This window comes from Rhipicephalus microplus, unplaced genomic scaffold, assembly GCF_043290135.1.
Source record: "Rhipicephalus microplus isolate Deutch F79 unplaced genomic scaffold, USDA_Rmic scaffold_12, whole genome shotgun sequence".
Taxonomy (NCBI): Eukaryota; Metazoa; Arthropoda; class Arachnida; order Ixodida; family Ixodidae; genus Rhipicephalus; species Rhipicephalus microplus.
Window position 1 is genome coordinate 42,266,483 of NW_027464585.1, and position 6,296 is coordinate 42,272,778.

Genomic DNA, 6,296 nt, shown 5'->3' on the forward strand with positions numbered 1-6,296 from the left:
GGGTGGAACACGGATACGTTGAGTGCATGGCTGTTTTTGGTGAATGTTGTTTTGGCGGGCGTTATGTAGTTCTGCGATGAATATTGTGCCGCTTTGAAAAAGAAGTGGGAAATTTTGGGGAACTTGATGTCGGGTCATTTTGAAAGTGAAGCCAAACCAAGGTGCCCTAGGTGGGTTAATGGTCAGAAATTGCAGTCATAGCGTCTATATATGAAACGATGTCCTCTTTGATAAATTTAACGCGTTTCATATCACAGATTGTGTAGGGATACCATACAGTTGCGCCATGCTCAAGTATTGGGCTTACGAAAGTTTTGTATGTTAACAATTATTTTTTCTCAGCGGGCTAACGTAGCGAACGAATAAAATCTCCGAGTTTTTTCTCAGAGCTTTGTTGCATGTTCTGTCAATGTGATTAGACCATTATAGGTTAGTCGGGAAAAGGAGGACAAGATATTTGTATTGTGAGACCCGCTATACAACGTAGTTGTTGTCTGAATAATTAAACATCGATGGGTTTTTCTGCCAGATAAAACATATGGCAGCAGTATCTTTCAAAATTGATGTTCATCTGCCAATTTCGACACGACTTGCAAAACTATTAAGAATGAACGTTAAGTATATGATGATCATCAGGTGAATTCATTACGTGATACAGGACACAATCATCAGCGCAAAGACGAATTTTAGTGGAAACTGCGCCTGGTAGGTCGTTCATGTACAGTAAGAAAGGTAAGCGCCCTAGCACGGATTACTGAAGCAATCTTCAAGATACGTGTGTTTCGAACCAGTGTAAAGTTTTGAAAGAAACATGTTGGCAACAATTTGAAAAAGAAAACTCAATCCAGTCAACATTCAGGGGGTTCTAATGAAACAAATTGAGCTTATATAGCCGTTTTCAATAAACTACAGTGTCAAAGTATTTCGAAAAATCAATGAATAATGCGTCTAGCTGAAGGTGTAAGCCAAGAGCGAAAAAAACATCATGTGGCGATTCTCTCACCTGAGTGATGGTACTCAATCTACACCGAAAACCATGTTGTGCACTGGAGAACACGCTGTTTGAATCAAGAAAATTGTGTGTTTAAAGACAATATGTTATAGCAGTTCGCATAAGTGTGAGGTAACTGACATAGGCCCTTATTTTGAAAGAGATTGCCTACTACCTGATTTCTGCAGAGGAACCACTTGTACTTTTCCATGATGATGTTGTTCTATGAGATGATGTTGACAATAATTTTTCGAAAATGACTGACAGGTATTGACTTGTCTATAATGAATAACAATGAAGAAAAACGTTGATAATATTATCTGGACTAGATGTTTCTTCAATCAACATTTCAAATCAAATTTGGTACATCTTCAAACTACACAAACACCTCATCATTAGAAACAAACGAGGCAGAAATTGTACTGCAAGAAGGCATTTTATAACTTTCTGAGTAAATAAAAATCTTAAATATTCAATTAAAGAGGTGGAAATTACCTTCGGCTCACGAGTTGGTGTAAAAGAATTTGTTGTTGGGGCAGTTGGTACAACAGTCCAAAAATTAATTCTAGCACAAACACACACACACACACACACACACATCAACCACTCATATGTGTGGGTGTGATTGCGTCTTGTGTTTGCGCTCAAATTAATTGTTTGAAATCACTAGTGGGAGTTTTGCCACTAGGGGCAAATTGATGTGGCGAAATTGAGCTCCAAAATTTTCTAGGATTATTCTTCACCACATTGGGTAAAGTATTTGTGAAGAAAAGGTCCTTAGCAGTTAATATTTTACTGTGAAGCTCTTGCTTCACCGCATTAAACGCGGTTCTCCGCAGAACGTTGCCATTACGACTTGCACGTATTCGTCTTGCCAGCGGACGCTTTAAATAGAGTATTTCGCTCGTTATCTGTGAAATTTCAAGGTTTTACTTTTTAGTTTTTATCAGAAGATATGTTCAACAGATTTGAACGAGTTTTCAAAATATCAAACCAAGGTATTCACATTCCCAGTAGAGCTAATATATTTAAGTGTATCAAACTCGGCCCCTAAATTGCTAGTTAAGGACACATTACTAGCCATGTTATAGTCATGGTAACATATATTCATACCGATGTTCTGGAGCTGTGTGGTTATGCCTTTAATACACCTTTGTGATGAAACTACGAATAATGACTTGAGATGTAAAGCCCCTTGTATAAAGTGCGGCACGCAGAAAAGTACAGTCTAGGAGAGCACTGTCTCTTGTGGCATTAATCACAACTTGCTTTAGTCCTAAGTTTAATGAAAAATCAACCAACTTCCCACAAATTGGCAAATAAGTACCCAGGGGGAACAGTGATTGTGATGAAATGTGGAGTACATTGAAGTCACCCTTGTATAATAAGTTACCTGAACAAAACCTTTCTTCAGTTTAAAAGTCTGCTGATTACCGTTATCTGATCTGGTGATAAACCGGGAGAAGGGAGCAATAATATACAACATTTAGAGAGGTACTTGAGATACGTACCTCACTTCAAGCAGTTTCGTTATCTGGAAGTCAGACCTCAAGAAGATTGCGACGCCCCCACCGCGACCGTGTGGGCAATCAGCACAAACAACATTAAACCCTGGTGGGCTAAGTTTTAAGTCGTAAAGGTGAGCATGAAGCCGTTTCCATGACACCAGTATTGTGAAGAGAATAAGTTGCAAGCATGTGTATAAATATAGTAGGTCTATTATTGAAACTTTTGCCTCAGTGGGCAGATGTTATGTTGTGCCTCATGATGTGATCTATTCGTACGAGTAGATATATGCCGATCCCAAGGAACCGTTCGATATGCGCCAGATCAACCTTAACTGGGCCTCAGAAAAACCTATTTAGGCTGGCCTGTAGAAAATCGTCGTTGTTGTCTTCTGATTCCTCCAGACAATGTATAATAATGTTAACTATGGTCAATAGTCCGACGTAGTCCCGTTTGGTCGGAACAAACATGGTGCAAAGTAGCAGAAACGCCGATCGAGGTAAAGTACAAAAAAATTAAATAGAGGTTTCGGCTCCCCACTTGCGAGCCTTGTTTACAGTCAAGAGCCTTATTCACTGTGAACAAGGCTGCCGTGTGTGGAACCGAAACGTCTTTTTATTTTTTGTGTATTTTACCCCTGTTGGTGTTTTGGTTTTTCGCAGTATAATAATGTTATTTCTGGGTGATCAATTTTCTAAATCATAATTTTTAGAAGAGAGCTTGTTGGCGGCAGAAGTCAAGTTCTCACTTTAGCAGCGCAGGCTGTCGTGAAATGTGGCCTTACGCCAACGCATTGTGGGCTTGAGAACAGTGGAGCGCAATTTGAAGTGGGAGCTGACAGAGTTACGCAATCCAGCGACATTTTGTTCTATTTTTTTCAGACCAGATAGAACTTTCGTGATGACTTCCGAAGCGGAGAATTGATTATTCAAATTGGTGCTTCATGTATGACTATCTTCTATTCGATTGGAAGGCTTCAGTTTATTGTATTCTATTCGATGAAATGTTGAGTTAATCGTTGATTGATATGTGGGGTTTAACGTCCCAAAACCACTCTATGATTATGAGAGACGCCGTAGTGGAGGGCTCCGGAAATTTAGACCACCTGGGGTTCTTTAACGTGCACCCAAATCTGAGCACACGGGCCTACAACATTTCCGCCTCCATCGGAAATGCAGCCGCCGCAGCCGGGATGAGTTAATCGTATTAGCACGAGTTGACCTTGTAGTAGGCCCCGGGTTTACCTCAACATCACCGCTTATCAAGAGACTGTACAAACAATGAATATTTATTCAATGTTTGTGCTCATCCTTACTGGTGTTAACTTCTTCATTCATTCATTCATTCATTCATTCATTTTATTACCTCAAAGGTCCCGGTTGGGATATTACATGAGGGAGTGGGTATTACAAAGGCTAACAGTATAATGGTAGCTATGATGGGATAGCTTCGATGAGCCGTTTAAATGCTTGGGTGTCGATGATGGTGGTGACTTTGGTGGGCAGGTCATTCCAGTCTTGGGCTCTGCGCAGGAAAAACGATTGCTGAAAGGTCACAGTATGGGCTTGTGGTGGATATACTGCGTTACAGTGACTGATGCGGGAAATGCGGTGGGCTCTTCTGATGTATGGGTTATCAATTGATTGATATGTGGGGTTTAACGTCCGAAAACCACTATATGATTATGAGAGACGCCGTAGTGGAGGGCTCCGGAAGTTTCGACCACCTGGGGTTCTTTAACGTGCACCCAAATCTGAGCACACGGGCCTACTGTATGGGTTATCAAAGGCAAATAATGGAAGAATTTATGATAAAGGTTAAGACGTGCGATTTTGCGGCGCTTAGCCAGATCGGATAAGTTAATCTCTGCTTTTTAGTGCCGAGATGCTTGATGTGTATGAATAGTTAGACAGTATAAACCGTGCCGCACGGTTCTGGACAGATTAGAGGGCGTAAGTGAGGTTATTGTGGTGAGGGTCAAAAATCACGTTAGCATATTCTAGCTTTGGCCGGACAAAGGTTTCGAAGGCAACTATTTAATAGAAGGAGGAGCAAGCGAAAGGTTACGGCGTATATACCCTAGAGTACGATTAGCAGAATTGATTATGTGGTTAATATGACAGGTCCAAGTTAGGTCACGCGAGATGTACACACCATGATATTTAAATGAATCGACTGTAGTAATCTGGTTGTTATTGATGCTGTAGTTATAAACAACGTGTTGTTGACGACGGTGAATAGACATTAACAAAGTTTTAGTTACATTCAAGTACATGAGCCAAGTGTTACACCAGTTTTGTATGCGGGTGAGGTCACATTGTAGTATGGAATGATCAAAGAGGTTATTAATTGCGCGGTAAACAACACAATCTTCTGCGAATAGACGGATGTGAGAAGAAATATTACAGGGGAGGTCATTAATGTATATCAAGAAGAGGGGGGGACCAAGTACGGTAGCTTGCGGTACTTGCGGTAGCATAAACAGTAGCTTGTGGTAGCATAAACAAATTGCTGATGATTGGTTAAAAATCCTCGTATCCAGTTTAAAACACAGGGGTGGATGTTAAGACAGGATAATTTTAATAAAAGATGACCATGGGGGACCTTGTCGAATGCCTTTTCGAAGTCTAAGAATATTGTGTCAGTCGGAATGTTACGGTCTAGGTTTACGTGTAGATCATGCAGAAAAAGAGCAAGTTGAGTGTCACAGGAGTAATGTTTGCGAAAACCATGCTGACTTGGGTGAAAGAAGTTTACAGATGATAAGAAGTTAGCAGTATGCGAGTATATGATATGCTCCATTACTTTACAAGAGACGCTTGTTATAGAAATCGGACGGTAGTTACTCGGCGATGCTCGGCTTCCTTTCTTGAAGACCGGGATGACCTTGCCCACGTGCCTGTCATGTGGAACTGAACCGCTGTCGAGTGATTCCTGAAATATGAGCGACAAAAACGGGCTACACACATGTTTAGTATTTTTCAGCACTTTAGCATTGATGCCGTCTACTGCCGTGGATGATGAGTTATTCAATGATTCAATGACTTTGACTATGCCGCATGAATGAAATGTGATGTTTTGCATCACCGGATATGCGGCAAATGGAAGATCGGGTAAACTATCGGGTGGCTCATTAGTAAAAACAGAACTAAATACTGTGTTAAGAGAATCAGCATTTTCATTCTCAGGAATAGGAAGGCCAAAGCTATTAAGGGAAATCTCACTACATTGAGAGAGATTAATAGTTTTCCAAAATCGCTTCGGGTTATTTTGCAGCATAGCTGGTAGGGTGTTAGAATTGAACTTGTGCTTAGTTTTGATGGTTAGTTTATAATATTCTTTCTCCACTGCGTAGTAATTCTGCCATGTGGAAGCACAGTCAGCTCGTTTGGCAGCTCGAAATAGGCGTTTTTTTCTTAATATTTAGTCGTTTGAGGGATACATTGAACCATGGGAAATTCATTTTCTCTGTTATTATGATGGTAGGAATATAAATACGTATAAGACGATGCATCTCTGCTTTGAAAAGCAACCATTTCAACTTGACAGAATTTAGCGGAAAATTAGCGGAAAAAGTGTCAAAGTATTCTGTTCATTCTCAGTTTATGGTAACGTAGTCTCCTTTATCGTAGAGGATAAGTGTTTTTCGATTTTTTTGTTTCTTTAGTACGTTGCAATAAAACGAGGCATGCACTGTTAGATCATCACTCAAGCCGCGCAAAAGGGTGATAGGCGTGAAGTTATCAGGATGCGTTCTTAACACAAGGTCCAAAACGTTGGACGAGTGATCAGTGATGCG

At 40.5% G+C, this 6,296-nt stretch overlaps 1 long non-coding RNA gene across 1 annotated transcript; it reads right to left on the minus strand.

Moving 5' to 3' along the window:
* Positions 1–3,973: 3,973 nt before the first annotated feature.
* Positions 3,974–6,088, minus strand: LOC142783757 (uncharacterized). The gene is made up of 2 exons (XR_012888443.1): positions 5,344–6,088; positions 3,974–4,021 (listed from the first exon to the last, which is right to left on the minus strand). It is a non-coding gene; the product is annotated as an uncharacterized LOC142783757 (long non-coding RNA).
* Positions 6,089–6,296: the final 208 nt, after the last annotated feature.